Here is a 16,604-nt window from a genome sequence, read left to right as displayed (position 1 = left end):
CAGCAGAAGCAAAGCTCTATGTTTATGACCCAGGCTCCCAGAAAAGCAAGGGCTAGCCATGTCCCTGGCTCCTGGGAAAGCAGGAGATAGCCACAATGTGTGGGTGCTTCCCTGACCCTTTGAGGAAACTCTTATCCCCATTCTCACATAATGCTGTCCTTAGAATGATTATGCTAGTTAGCTTGGCCAACAGACAAGTCTTCCCGGGGCTGCCTGGTGCCCTGGGCCCCAGATGCCTTGGAAACTCTTGACTCCAAACAAGAACAGGAAAACACAAGTAACTGTTTTCAAAGAACCTCAAAAGGGCCCACATGCTTTTGCTGTTTCCTGCGACAGACTCAACTATGTTACTTATCACAGTTCTTTGAGCCTCTCTTCTGTACCATGCTCCGTGGTAAGTTCTGGATGATACAGAAGAATTACCACTAATCAGTTATTATGAGGGTATACTCAGAAGAGGGACTTATACCTTATTTCTGGCTCTTGTTTCACTGGAATTCATCACAGTGTTCCCCAAACTACCCACTGCAGTGGTCCCCAGCTTTTTTGGCACCAGGGACCAGTTTTGTGGAAGATAATTTTTCCATAGATTGGAGGGAGGGGTTGGGATTAGAGCCTCATATGGAGCTTGCAGCCTAGATCTCTTGCATGCAGAGTTCACAGTAGGGGTTCAAACTCCTATGAGGACCTAATTCCACTGCTGATCTGATAGAAGCAGAGATCAGGTGGAAATTCAAGCCATGGGGAGTGACTGTAAATACAGACGAAGCTTCACTTCACCTCCTGCTATGTGGGCTGCTTTCTCACAGGCCACAGTCAGATACTAGTCCCTGGTCTAGGGGGTTGGGAACCCCTGCCCCATGGAACATAGGACTGGCCCTATATCTGGTGCCAGGCTTGGATTGAAGAAACCTTCTGCAATACATCTTCATTTCAGCAGTCATTTAAGAGGACTCTCCATGAACCACCCCGTGAAGGTCACTTGTGTGTCATAAGGATGGCTTAAAAGGCAAAGGACAAGCAGCAAGCACAGCACAGGTGGGTATCGTTATCAGGCCAAAATGCAGAAAGCAACATTTCCTCAAGGACCAGAAACTAAGATACCACCCCTCATTAAGCTAAGACTGCCTGCCCGGACATGTGCTGCTGGTGGGCACATCTATTTACTGGGCAGCTCCCCAGTGGTCCACCTGGGAAGTACTCCAGGGGTTCACCTGGGCAGGAGAGGGGGCTGGTACCCCATAAGCACAGATCCTTTATCTCTCTGTAAAAGTAAGAAATTTGCTTTATAAAGAGTTTTATACACAGATTAGTCTAAAATTCCCCCAACTAATAAAAATAATCTGAAGACTGTCCTTATATTTAGGAAAAACTAGCAAAATTTCTAATTAGAGAGAGACAGAATATTGCCTAACCAGGAGAAGATTCAAAGCAGGAGAAAACGTGTGAATTATCTACATATGCTAATGAGTTCTGAATTGTGTATTACCTTTCAGCAAGAAATAATGTGGGATGTTAGGGAGAGATCAGTGGAATGAGACTTTGCAGCCTGGAGAAGACCTTTTTAAAATTTATTTCATTTTGTTTTGTTTTTAGCAAAATTACAAAGAATCTTAAAAAAGAAAGATAAAAACATTTTCCCCACTCCAGGCCTGCAGAGTTAAAATAAGCACCAAGGGAACAGGAAGGAAGTCCAGGACTAGTCATCCCCTGAGCAGCTCCATGCCGCACCCACCCACATGGACTTCTTCTCGGAGCAAACCAGGACCCAATCTGGTCTCTCCCAGATGAAAACTTACCAACATGGACTTGAGAAGGTCTTGGATGCAAGCCAGGAAAGCAACCAGCCACTAGGCGCAAAAGACACATCTGGAAGGAGGAATTGGTAGTTCAGTACTTGAGTTCCTGTGCGGGGAGTTCTGGGGTGAGGAGAAGCAGAATGTGAGTGAGATCTCCCAAGTCCTGTGAGTCTGGGGGTCTGTGCCACTGAGTGTCACTTCCCAAAGGGGAGGAGCCAAGCACACTGACTTTGAAGGTCAATGGGGCACCTGGGAAGATTTCCTCATAGGTGGAAACTTCACTCTGGAGTTGGGGAGGAAGGTCTCCAATGGAGCTGGAATTGAGAGTAACAGCTGTCTGTACTCATCCAGATGACAGATGTGGACAGATGGCCAAAGCGAGCATAGAATGGGAAGAGGGGAGGCTATTTGGGATTCAGGGGAGGGGGATGCGGCTCTGCACACAGATAGGAAAAGCAGGCGCTTGGGCTCCAGGCACCGGCACCCCAGGCAAATGAGGCTGTGCTTGTTTGGAAAAGGGTGTCATACCAATTTATAATTGTGTATGCAAGCTGCTAGGTCTGGCTGCGCAGTACTGCATCAGGGAAGCAGCCCTGCTGCCTGCTGTGGGGGCTGAGGGTGGAGGAGTCCCACATTGTTCCACCGAAGTGCACAGAGAAGAGGAGGTCTAGTGTTGTATATCCCCAGTAATCACTCCCTCCGGGGCATCCCCCTCAACTGCCTGCCACTCCAGCATTGCTCTTGTAGTTATGAAAATCTGCCTATCATCTACCTACTTAACTACCTATTTATCATCTACCTACCTACCTATAATCTACTATCTTTATCTTCTTACCTATTATCTGTGTACTGTTTACTTACTTGTGTATCACCTATCTACCTATCATCTATCTACTATCTATCTACCTACCTATCCTCTGTCTACCTATCATCTATCTTTATCTACCCATGTCCATATTATCTGTCTACTATCTATCTACTTAGCTATCATCTACCTGCCTACCTATCACCTATCTGCTATCTCTCTGCCTACCTACCTGACCTACCTAAAATCCCAGGAGGATGTCCAGCCAAGGAGAGGAGAGGGTCTGGGATCCAGCCAGGCCATTTGCCAGGCCATAAGCCAGGCACACACAGTGTGTCCATTGAGAGGACGTTCCTGAGATCCACACACAGGCAGTCTTGGAGCCCTTCTCCACCCAACTCATTCTTTCCTCTGTTTACATCCAGGAATAGCTGGGAAGACTGGAAGTGTGGATGGTGGGACCAGAGAGAAGAAAGACATGGGGTGGGAGAGACGGTCAGAGACTACTGGACAGGCCCCAAGGACAGGCTCCATTGTGGTGAGGGCACTCAAAACCCACCCCCATACCCAAGCAGCCTCCTGTGCCCGTTGTGGCCTCACTACTGTCTGACATCACCAGCTGCTGGGGAAGGGGATGGGAGTTTTAATCTTATTACAAGGTAATTTACAGGCACATACGACGAGGAAGGAAGAGCAGGGCATATGGTTCAGGACGTCTTCACAAGCTGCATGACTTCCCTGTCTCATTCTCAGCACACCCATATGGTGGCATGATTTGTGGGTTTGGGAGACAGGAAATCACTTTCATTTTCTCCTCAAAGCCCAAGAAAACAACTAGAAAGCTATAACGATTTACGTTAAGTAGGCCTTTTGCCAGTCAGAAAGCACAGAAAGTTTCCATTTTGATGCAAACATTTATATTCATTTGTAGTTCTATTTCATTGTTGCAAAGCATGTTGATCTCACAGTGGAGGAAGTAACTGTCTTAACCCAGGTCCAATCTGTCCAACATAAAGGCACATATCCGCTGCTGGAGTTGGGGTGGGGATTGCCAGTACCCAATTCTGTGCAAAGGTACATTCTGATTCACCACAAGCTAGTGACTGTGGGACCACAATAGGAAAACACTTTACAACAGACCTGCCAGTTAGGAAGAATGTCTTGGTCTGAACTGGAGGACCATGTGTATAGCGTGTTTCTAACAGTCTTATAGTTTGGGGCATTACCCAGCAGCCGAGGGGAGTGGCTATATTGCTGTTCTGCTTAGGGACAAAGCTTTGGGAATTAGGGCTCTGAGAAAGCCCTGCTTGTTTTTGACAGCCAGCCAGCCTCCTGTGTTCAGAAGTTACATTTCCTTTAGTAAACCTTATTCCCCTCCACTCCGCAAACAGTGAAGAGGCAGATTCCAACCAAGTTCAAATTAGGAGCTTCAAGGTACAAGGTCTGAATTCAAGACTTCACTCAAAGTACAATTTCTTCAGAGGCACCAGAGGACCAAGACTCTCAGAGATGCAAGTCTGGACCATTCCGGGTAGCTCAGCATATCCCAGTGGGATCTTGACCTGTGCAGAATTCTAAAAACTCACCAACAAATCTCCATTCGGTAAGCAGTACCTACATCAGCACATGCTGGGCTCACATTGTAGTCTTGGGCAACACAATTAGAAACACCAAACTCAGCCTACAGTGTAGGCTGCATGCTGAGATTTGAGTCCAACAAAAAGATAAAGTGACAGTGGCATTCGGCTAACAGACTAACTTGCCAGAGGCTGTTGTTATTCAGCCAGGGCAAGGCTCTTTTGCAGGACTCAGAGAGCTTGGTTTGAATCCCATCAGATTATATGCAGATGAGTAACACTGCAGTGTGTGGTCATTGGACATGCATCCAGAACCAGATATTATCCTAAGCTATTTCACATATCATGTCACTAAACCTATCCCAGAGTGCCATCAAGAAGTGTCTGTGTAAAGGACCAGAAATTGAGACAAGGAGAAATCTGGCAATGTATTCAAGGCCCTAGAGCCCATAATTGGCAGGGCTGTTATACAGACCCAGAAGCCTGACTCCAGAGACCAAACTTTCAAGGGGAGGAGGCCAAAGGTGTGGGATATTGTAGAGGTTATGGGGACATCTTGTGACCAGGGGACACATCCTTCGTTATTCCCTCCTCTCTGGAAGAGTCTTGGCCAGGCAATTGTTTTTCACATCTCTGATTTCACAGCATCAGGCATTCCTGAGAAGTGATGATTCTAACTTCAGTAATCACAATCCTTTAAATCCAAATTCTCTAAATTGTACTTCAGCAGAAAAGACTGAGGATACTGTGGTCTCTGCACCACTGATTGTCTTAATATACTTTACCTTGATAAAATAGTCTTAGAGTAAAAAAAATATACAGTATCATAGAAGATTGTCTGTATTCTTTCTTTCCTGAATGTTTAACTTAAGTAATTCTGTGCGTTCAGCAAATTCTGCCACTTAACCTTTTCTCTGACTCTTGCAACTCATTAATAAATATATTGAAATATTCTTACCTTGGGACCAACCCCTAGGGCACCTGACTTCTAACCTTTGTCCATGTTCAGAATTACACGGGGCAAGAGTTTCAATTATTTAAGGAACTAAGTGATAAAGTAGAACTGTGTACATGAAGCTGTGCAGCTAGAGAGGGAGTGAGGTTTTCACGAGGCTAGGCCATTGGAAGAGCCTGCTGGGTGGCTGCCTGGAAAAGATTCTGACCAAGAGGTAGGCTCTTTTCCCAGGAAAGCCATCTCATAAGATGTCCTCAAGTTTTGGGGGGCAGATACCACCCTTCAAGTGCTCAATAAGGATCTTTCTCTTCAAGACAGGACCTCTCAGTGTGTTCCTAGGCCCAAACCCTGACACTGCTGGATTTCAGGTGCCTTGCCCTGGAGAATTTTTATCAAGCCAGCCTGAATGAGGCATCTCAGGAGCTCATTCTGGGCCTGCTTTGCTGTGGGTGGCCAAGTAAGTCTGGCTAGGTCCTAATACCTCCACAGGCTCAGTTTCCCCAAATGCAAGCAAGGCTCTCTTAGAAGCAAAATGAAAGAGAGTCTCTTAGAAGCAAAATAAAAGAGAGCCCTCATGGAAGAGATAATAAGAGGTGATAAATATTAAAAATTCCATTTTTATCCTGTTACCTGGTTCAGCAGCACATTCATCCCCTTTGGTACATTTGGTACATTTGTCCATGGCTGTGCCCCTCAGCCTAGATTAGATCCCTAGGACATAGTAGCTCAAAGAATGTTCTGAACTTCATTCCAAAATAAAACAAAATGTGGAGGGAGCCTGAGCCTGAATAGCAGTATTGGGGGTGATGGGGGGATGTCAAAGGGCCCACAAGCCAACAATTAAGCAGTACCCTCTTTCTGTATTCCCATTCGTACAAAATCTACTGAGAGAGTATCTGTGCCTGGTCATTTGAGCGCTGAAGGTCCTACCCAAATATAAGCGGATGAATTACACCTACCTCCTTGAGTCTCAGAAGTAAATATTTTCCCTCAACAGTCAGAGAAAAAGGCAAACAAACAAATAAAATAAAATTTAATAGTCACTGAGGAGGGAAAAGAAAGCACACTGGGCCCCAGGCCTATTGCTTTCTGGAGAGAAGCCCCTTGCACACCATCTGATACAGACCCACAAGGGCCTCCTGCTGTGTATCCTTGTAGGATCTGGTTTGGGAAAGAGGAAGAACCACACCTGAGGGCACTAAGCCACCCCCAGATGGTGAGACTGCAGGAGCTTTAGGAGCCAGGGACTCCTAACCAAGCCCCTGCTCATGTGCCTGCCCTGCATGGCAGTCCTAGGGCAACCAAGTCAGGGCCAGGATCCTGGTTCTTCATACCCAGCCCAGTGCTCCTATGTCAGCAAGATGAATGTCAATTGAAGATGGAAATACTGGTTTTGGAAAGCAAGAAGAAGCCCGTGGGAGAATCACAAGGAAAGGTCCCAGCCCCACCAGGCCAGCCAAACTGCCCCAGGTGGGGCCACCAGGGAGCCCAGGTTTACAGCAGATACTTACGTCCTTCCTCCCTCCTCCCTTCCTCCCCTCTCTTCTCTCTTCCTACTTTCTTGCCTCTACAAGGATGACTGTTTGAGCTTGGGAAAGTTAAATATTCAAACAGAGTGACAACCCCGCCATATCACCAATCCTGGCAATGAAGCAGCAGAAGCATGAAGCATCTCTGTAGTTACTGCAACTTCCCTCTAGGACCCTCCAAGCTAGACACAGAAATCAAGCAGAGAAAGATTCTCAGGGTAACCTGGAAGCAGCCCTCAGCAGAGTGAGATGCAGGGCTGCCTTTTCTGACTTCTTTTCTTTTCTTTTTTTTTTTTTTTTTTGGCACCAGGGATCGAACTTGGGTCCTTGCCCTTGCACAGCAGGTGGTGAAACCACTGAGCTAAATACCTGGCCCTTTCTGACTTCTAATAATAAAATTGTGTACTCCCTGGATCCAGAAACCATCCACAGCATCCTCTATCATTGCCCTGCAGCCATCGTGGGGGCCTCCCAACTGATAAGGACAGGGGGGTGAAGGCAGGTGAGTTGGCCAAGGCCTGAAGTAAGCAAATGGACTTGATCTCATGTGTCTAAATATCCTCATCCCCCACAGCCTCTCCCTTACACTTGTCAAAGTGTCTACTAAACTTGTCCTAAATTTGTCAGAATGAGCAGATATTTTTATCCTTCCACCCAAATTCCAAAGGTGTTTTTTCCAACTATTGTTCCTATTTCTACTTCTCCACATGTCTGAGAGCTGGCAAAGTTCAACTCATATCCTTCCTCTGCCTTCAAGTGAACCCATTATTGTCCTAGACCCCAGCAAAAGAAGCCCCAAGCATGTGTCACAGGGACAGTGTCCCACCTGCATGACATTCATGGAAGGAGGATGGGGAGGCAGGGTACTGCCAGGAGACAATGTTCTACAACAGAGAGCAGTCACCTTCAGGTTCAGGGGAAGAAAATGTTCTTGCAAAATGTGCAGCCCTAGACTACCCACACATCCTGCTGGAGCCAGAGCTCACATCTGCCCTGTGACATCAGAAAGAGTTTGAGGTGGTCCCTTCTGGGAAGTGGCCTCAGGTTCTAACAGTGTGGGATATAAAGCCTCTGGAGAGATGCATTGTAAATCCAGTCCCCCAAAGAGAGGCAACAGGGAAGGATGAAGGTGACAGATCTCAAAGCAAGAAGCACCAAAGGGAAGAAGCCCATGGCTGAGGGTTATCGGAAAATAATTAAAACAAAAAGTTTGGATCCCAATGATGGCTGCTGCTGGAATCATAGCATATTGGGTATAAAATCTGTGTGCTAGATACATTTAAAAATATTAGTGTGTTCCTTTGTGAATGTTTTAAAACATTTTTTATATTTTTAAAATAGCATAAGTTGAGGCTGAAGAATGAGAAATCATAAAAGCACAGAAGTGAATTTGTATGTTACTTTAGTAAGCCCTTTAGAAATAAAAAAAAACAGTGTTTAAAGTTTAAAACACAAGTTGTAGATTAAAAAGCAGATTAAACACAGCCCAGGAGAAGATAGGACAAGCATCAAGATACCCAGAAATCATCACATACAGGGTGACTCTGAACCATGCGGAAATGAGGGTAAAAAATATAGACAGTAAAGTAGAAAGGGCTAGTGTATGTTTAGTGAAAGTTCCAGAAAAAGATAGATGGGAAAAAAGGAAAGAAAAGACAGGCACTACTCAGAGAAATAATAGCCAAACATTTTTCTAAAATTTATGGAAATTCCAAGTGCCGGGTTCCTGGATTTTTGCTGAATCCCAGCCAGTTTCCTACATTCTCTGAAGGAGACTTTGTGGTTATTGTCAATGAAGCCTGCGAACAAAGCCTGAAGAATCCATTGGAAGCCATTGTTCTTGGCGGCAGGATTGATGAGATGACATCTGGAATAAGGATGTGTGCATCACACACAGTGTTAAACTGCATAAGCCAGGAGATCCATATTGTTTCCCTCTGCAAATAGGTCCCCAAGGGCTGTGCTGCCGTGAATCACAAAAAAGTGTCTTTTCCCCATGCAGAAAGACATGAAATTGACCATGAGTAGTGTATTTGATGACGGTGAATGTGGGATGCTACTTACACCTGAAAAGGAAAAAAAAAGTCTGACTCATCTGGTTTGAGTTCTTCTCCACCCATGGTCCTCAATCTTCCTGGATAAGTCACTGTGCTCCAGGCTGTCTCCCAGGGTAGCATATTTTTGCATCAATTGTTTTTGTTTTTTTGTTTCTGTTTGTTTTGGTACTGGGGATCAAACTCAAGTCCTTGCACTTGCTAGGAGGGGGCACCACTGAGCTTAATCCCCAGCCCTACATCAAATTATTTTTAAAGATGGGGTGCTACATAAGAGACCTCAGTGATAGTTGGGCTTTCAAACTCTAACGAGAAAACGGCTGGTTTATATATAGTCACATCAAACAAAACATTTTTTAAGGCAAGAACTTTTATTGGGGATTGAGGGAGTGGCTCATAAGGAAACAATGAGAAAATACAGTAGTGGTGCACGTGAATGTGCCCAGTAACATAACCTTAAAATATACAAGATAAACATTTGCAGAATTCTCTGGTAGACACATAAATATTTACAATGGGAAATTTTAACATATCTCTCTTAGTTACTGATAGAATAGCCAGATGAAAAAAGAAATCAGCAAGTACACAGGAGAAATAATCAGCAAGAAAATAAAGTTCACTTTTTGGATGACTATGGAACACAATACCCAACATCTGTGAAAATGTAAGGATAAAATGAAGATGTGGGTAAAGTGATGAAAACTGAGAGGAGAGTACATAAGCTAACAGACCTCCCCCAAGGGAGCTATGATGGGGCCTGCAGGAAGGAGAATTGTCTCAGGAGGAAGGTCAGAGATGCTGGCAGGTTGAGGGAGCAGATGAGAGTATCTCCTTGACTGTGAGGTGACAATAATGAAGGAATATTTTGTGAGGTTAAAAATTAAGGTAGAACAAAAGTACTCAACAAAAATAGCATGTAGATTTGAAGGGAAGTAAAAGATACTTATTAAAATTTAACTTTGCCAGATTAAATATGCATGTTAGAATTTCTAGAGTGAATACTGACAGAATAAAAATAGGATTTGGCAAGTTTTCTAAAAAATCAATATAAGAAAGTTATTTGCATTTCCATAATTCATGTAATAATGGCACATATAATTCAAATATATATAATATTTACAATAGCAACAAAGAAATGAGGTATCTAAGAGTAAACTAACAATAAATATGAAATTTCTTTATGGATAAAATTGTGTGACTTTATTGAGTTATTTAAAATGTGGAAACATAGACTATATTTAAAAATAGAAAGACAATATTTTAAGGCTTCCATTCTTGAAAAATATATAAAGAATTTTAATGCAATCAAAAAAATCAAAAGGTTTTTTAATAGACCTTGATAAACGTCTTCTAAAATACATTATGCAAGTGCAAAGGGCAAGAATAGCCAAGACCTGAAAACTGCTCAAAAAGGAAAGAAAAATCTTTTCAACAAATAATGCTGGAACTACTGGATAAAAGTGTAAAATCTCAAAAAACAAAAGAAAGCCTGGTCCCTTCCCTCATGCAAGATATATCATAGAACTAAAAGTAAAAGCTAAAACTCCTAAGCTCTAGATGAGAAAGCATGTTTAAGTCTCCTCTGCCTTTAGGAAGACAAAAATTTTATAGGACAAAGAAAGTATAAAATATAAAAAGAAAAATGGATGTTAGTATCCATCAATACTGTATTTAAAATTTTGCCCTTTAGAAAGCATCACTATGATACTGAAAAAAATACTTTGCAAACAGAAAAAATATAAAACACATATCTAACAAAGGGTCCAGAATCTATAACAAACACTTGATCTATATAAAGAGCTTCTACAAATCAATAACAGAAAACTAGCAGTCAAATAAGAAAAGACTGGAGTAGACATTACATAAAATAAAGTGTACAAAATGTCTACAAAATATATGAAAGTGTTAATCATCAGGAAAAATGTCAATTCAAACCCTAGGAAAATACCATTTCACATCCAGCAAGATACCTATAATTTAAAACAAAAAACTTATAATACTGAACTCCAGTGAGACTATGAAGGTACAATGACCAGAGCTCTTATAGGAAGTGTCCTTGAAATATGCAATGAAATCTTTAAATTAAAATGATTATTACAGTAAAAAACACATTATATTAATCTGCCTCAAATTACTTTCCCTTGTATTGAACACATTTATCTCATTGCTCTTGTCAGTTTCTGAAGCAGTTCTGGAAGTCCTCTTTTGTGAATCGCTTCAAGAATTGTGATAAAATATACAGTGAATGCTGCTTTCAAGTGTCTTCCAATGGAAACCGGATCATAAAAACTTGATATGTTCTTATCCACCTTATCGATTGGATCTGGCATCATGCAACTTCTGGCTCTTCCCCAAAGTCAATATGACCATGAAAGGTAAACATTTTGAATCATTTCAGGAAATTGAAACAGCTATGACAGCACAACTAAAAACATGAAAGAAGACATCCCAACTGCTTAGAAAGTAGCAAGAACAACAGGATAGATGTATTTGAAATAAGGAGGAGTATTTTAGGAGGATTGATAGCATTGTGTGTCTTTTACTGTGATAAAACTTTTTATTCACTATGTTTTTTAAATCAAACCTGGTACATTGGTAAGAAAAGTTTTGGAAATCTTACCTCCTCTCACATTCCTTTACTTTCTCCTGTTAAATACAATTGTCTTAAATATTTCTTCTACCTACATTTAGAACCCATACTAATAATACAGTACTATAAATTTGCTTCTAATTACAAACATAATGTAGAAAAGGGAAAGGAGAAGAAAAGTATATTGCATTATTACTATTTTGCCTTAGCAAGTCTTTCTTCCAATATTCTGAGAAATATTCTGTTGTCATTTTCCTTCTGCTTAAGGAACTCCCTTTGGCTATTTGTATAGGGTCACACCCCTGATGGCAAATGATTTTAGCTTTCCTTCATCTGCAATTGACTTAATTTCTCCTCCATTCTTGAAGGATATTTTTACAGGGTATAAAATCTGGGTTGACAGTTACTGTCTTTTAGTTCTTGAAAAATGCTCTGCAACTTCACCCTGGATCTACAGGTTCTGATATCATTTCACACCCACCAGGTGCCTAAAAGAAATCAAACAGAAAACTGATGGTACCAAACACCAGTGAGGCTCTTTTCCCCACTAGGTAATTGGCTGTTTTCTCTAGTTCTATCAAAACTTTCTCCTTTACCTCTGGTGTCCAAACATTTGACCATGATGTGTCTTGATGCAGATTTCATTACATTTGTCCTATATGGGGTTTTCTCAATTCCTTGAATCTCTTATTTTCATTTTTTGTCAAATCTGAAGAGTTTCCAGGCATTATTTTTCTTTGTAGTTTTTCAACCCAAAGTCTGTCATCCTTTCTGTCTGAAACTCCAATGACACAAAAGTTCGATCCTTTACTATAGTGCCATAGGGGCCTGAGGCTCTGCTCAGCTCTTTGGCCTGCTTCTTCTGTTATTCAGACTGGGTAATTTCTATTGTCTATCTTCCAGGGAACTGAAATGTCCTTTCTCCGTCATCTCCATGAGTCTGTTGAGACCACGCATTGGGTTTGTGGTTTTTGTCATTGTATTTTCCAGGCTCTGCTCTCAGCCTTTCCTGGGGAGTGTGTATGTGGAGCTGGAGTTGCCCTCATTGTCCACACACTCCCTTTCTGTAGGCTTCCCTTCCCCTGGCTCTTCAACTAAAGAAGACAGACTTCTGGCTTTTAGTCTATATCCACTAACATGTTTAAATTCCACTTCTTCAGCTCCAAGTCTGGGATATAAGAGGAAAAAAGCTCTGAAAATTTGCTGCCACGCCATTCCTTGGTCCCAGTATTACTAGGCAGTGAACCTTCTCTCCAGCATTTTTAAGTTTGTGTTTTTTATAGTGACCAAGATTGCTCATTGTATTTCAATTAGAAAAGAGGGAAAAGGTGTCCAATCTACTTTCATAGAAACAAATTTCATCATATATTTTAAAACAAATTAAATTAATTAATTGCAATCTCTAATTATAAGAACAGGACAAAGGAAAGAAAGAAAAAAGAGGACCCTGAAACATGCATATATGGCATATTTCCAAGTGACAGAGGTAGCCCAAGTTTCAGGATAACATATTATCTCTCCTGAAAAGATGAACTTGGTTCTTGTCTCTCATTACTGACAGAAATCAACTTGAGGAGACTTAAGGACTTCATAGTGCAAGATACATCTTTTAAGCAATCTCAAAGGAATTATAGATGTGTTATTTCTGACCCTAGACTTAGAAAATGTTTCTTAAATAAATATATACAATAGTCCAGCCATAAATTAAATTTTGATAAATTCAGTTAAAGTCAAGAAATTAAAATAGAAAATGATACAGCACTAATCTAATAGATCACATTTTTATGAATAGAAAAAATCCTAAAAAATCAATAAATGAAACATAATTCTCTTATGGATGAAGAGAACAGTATCATGGTTACCAGAGACTGAGAAGAGAAGCAGGGAGAGGCAGATAGAGAAGTGTTAGTTAATAGGGATATAGGGTATGAAAAAGCAGGTAAATGGGAGGAGTAAATTTTAGTGTTCTACATCACACAAAGGGGGCTATAGTCAATAATTTTTATGTTTCAAAAATATCTAAAAGAAAGGATTTTGATTGTTTTCAACATGAAATGATAATTATTTGAGGTGATAGATATGCTAGTATCCTGATTTGATCATTAAACATTATATACTTGTCTCAGTGATAAGAAAGTGACTAACACAGATTTTGGTAACAGAGGAGTGAGATCATTGAATGATTTCCTAATCTGTGGTTCAAAAGCCATTGGAACTCTTCTGAGGGAAGAGCGTTGAATTTCACCAGAAAGGAAGCTGATGTAAAGTTGGGCCTATAAAGTTTTGGTCAAGGAAAGGTTGGCTGCTGAAATGCTTAGCATTAGTTTGGAAAGGTTCAGAGACACCAGCTGGAGAAACAGCCTTAGAATGAAGTCTGCTGAGATTGATGGTAGTTTCTGGTCATAACACAGATCACAGTGTTGATAGAAATGCAGACAGCAAAGACTAGGCTCAGGAGGTTTCAGCTGAAAACCCCACTGGCAGCTGGGCTACAAACCAAATCCATTATGCTCTACCAGAAAATTTGTCTACATTTTGCTCATGCCCTGAGACTTTGAGGGACAGCGAGATAAAGGGCAATGGGCTAATTAATCTGGCAGAGGAAATTGCAAGGTAGCCCAACACTTAAGCTGTGGCATGGGTACTACTGGGTACTTTCAGCCAGCTCTACATTGAAAATCAAGAGCAAATGACACAGCTAAATGATTTCAACAGTTTTGAATTTCACCAGAAAGGAAGCTGATGTAAAGTTAGGCCTATAAATTTTGGCCAAGGATACGTTTTTTTTTTTTAAAGCCAAAAACAAGCATTAAAAAACCAAGTACAGTGCTTTGCATCAGGACAATAGAAAAGATGGCTTGAGGGCATGTGAGGAACTAGCAAGACCCCATCCACTGCAGGCTTAAAATGAAAATGAAAGATTTTACTTTGAGAAGACAGTGCATCCTAGGGCACTGTTCTAGAAAATGGCAGCCTAAGGAATTGGTGGCCTGGAATTTACCTTGAAAATTGGTACCCTGGGATCCATTTCACTGAGCTCAGGTATCCAGGTACTTGGAGGCCTCTCCAGACATTATTCAAAAGGGCCTGATTATAGTGCTCACTTTGACAGCACATATGCAAAAGGGCCTGATTACCGCTCAAGCTGACAGGAGACCTTGGCATCATCCATGTAGTGCTGAAGCTGTGGGATCAGAAAGGCTTCCACTCTGATTTTAGTGCTGTGTATCTCTAAGAAAGCAGTGCATGAACCTGTGAGAGTGAAGTTGAAAGTGAAGTTTAAACCTGAGAAAGTTGGAGAAGCCAGGAATGTGGAACATCTGAGGATAGTTGCAAGAAGTGAGCAAAGTGATCATAAGAGAGAAATCACAAGGACCACAACCCCTGGCAATGCGATAGGAATGGGGCCATCCAAGCCATTTAGAGCTCACATTTTACCATAACTTGCTGAAGATGCTGGACTTGGAGCTACAGGATTTAATGCTCACTATGTGAGGTTTCAGTCTTAATTTGGTCCCATTGGTTACTATTCCCCATTCCTCCCGTTTGGAATGGAAATATTTATCCTGTGCTTCCAGTGTTTGTGTGTCAGCAGTGTTTAACCATGGTTTTTATTTTTATAGGTACTCACAGCTAAGAGTTTTCCTCAAGTCTCGGAGGGAGACTTTGCACTTGGATTTTTCAGCAATGCTGAATGTGTTAGGACTTTGATCACTCTTAGAGATGGACTAGGTATACTTTTCATAAAGAGATGTGCATGAGTCTTTGTGAGCCATGTGATAGAATGTTTCGATTTATATCTAGATGTCCCACTAAAGCCTCATGCTATCATAGATGAGAACTTTGGAAAGTGACTGGATTATAGGGGCATCATTTATGACTTGCTGTCAGGAGGTGGGGCCTGGTTGGAAAAGGCAGGCAACTATGGATATGGCTTGGAAGGTTATCTCTCCCTTCCTAGCTCCTCCCTTGACTCTCTGCTTCCTGGGTCCCATGCCATGAACAGCTTTCCTCCATCATGTCCCTGCCATCTCATCCTGCCTTGGAGCTGACTGATCGTGCAAAGACTGAAACTTCTGAAACATGAGCCAAATTAAAGCTCTCTTTCTTTAAGTTGCAGGTGTTGGGTATTGTGTTTCAGTGATGAGAAAGTGATTAAAACAACATGTGTCACAATACCACACTGAATTCTGTAAATATGTATAATTAGTTTGTGTCAATTAAAAAAATAATGTGCATGGTGGCACATCCCTGCAATCTGAGAGCTCTTGGAGGCTAAGGAAGGATGATTGCCAAGTTCAAAACAGCCTGGGCAACATAATAGCTCTGACCTTGTCTCAAAATAAAAAATAAAAAAGGGGTGAAGATGGAGCTCAGTGTGAAGGTCCTGTATTAATCTCCCAGTAACACCAAAATATATTTTTAAAGATAAAAATTGAATTTATTCATTGGTAAAGCAATCAACAAGCATTTTCTAGAAGATGAATTATGATGGCCAGTAAAGCTTTGAAAAATTGTTCTCCATTACTAATAATAAAGACATGAATTAAAATCAGGTATTACCATAACATACCATCAGATAAGCAAAGCATAAGTTATCATAACACACCCACCAGGTAATCAGTTATTTTAGTCTTAAACTCCCAGACTAAGTCAAATGCTGGGAATGATCTGGTGCAAAATGTCATTAAAAGTATTAACAATTGGCATGATAACTTTGGCAATGTGGTGTTATCTACTGAAGTGTGTTGCTTATACCCTAATAATTCTGCTCTCTGGCATGTATCCTGAAGAAATTCTTGCTTCAGTTCCAAGAGAAATGCTTATGTGTACTCACAGAAAAAAACTGAACATGAGGCAAATGTCCACTAATAGGAGGAAAGATCAATAGGGAAGGAGTTGTGGATTGGAGCACTGCACAGCACTGTAGAGTGACAGGCTGCAGGCACTCATTCATATGACACTGCATGTAAAGGCAACAGCTGCAGAAGAACAAGTAAAAAGATTAGCCTATTTACATAAAATGCAAAATGAATTAAACTCAAACAATGAGTATGTGGGGAAAATATAAAGAAAAGGAGATGATCAAATAGAACATTGGGGATAATAGTTACACCAGGGAAAGCAGGGGAGATGTATAGCATAAGAAAATAGGAGCTGTAAAGTTGCTAGTAACATTATGTACTGTCTGTCTTATGTCTATACCTTTCAGCCAATAAAAAGGCAGTCATCATTTCACCAAGAATTTGTTTAATGAAAAAACAATTCTTCCTCAATCATCTTTGAGTCTTCCTG

The sequence above is a fragment of the Heterocephalus glaber genome, unplaced genomic scaffold (assembly GCF_053883595.1).
Source record: "Heterocephalus glaber isolate CG9 unplaced genomic scaffold, H.glaber_assembly_v1.0 deba00001497, whole genome shotgun sequence".
NCBI lineage: Eukaryota > Metazoa > Chordata > Mammalia > Rodentia > Bathyergidae > Heterocephalus > Heterocephalus glaber.
Note: the sequence above shows the minus strand (reverse complement) of the source record.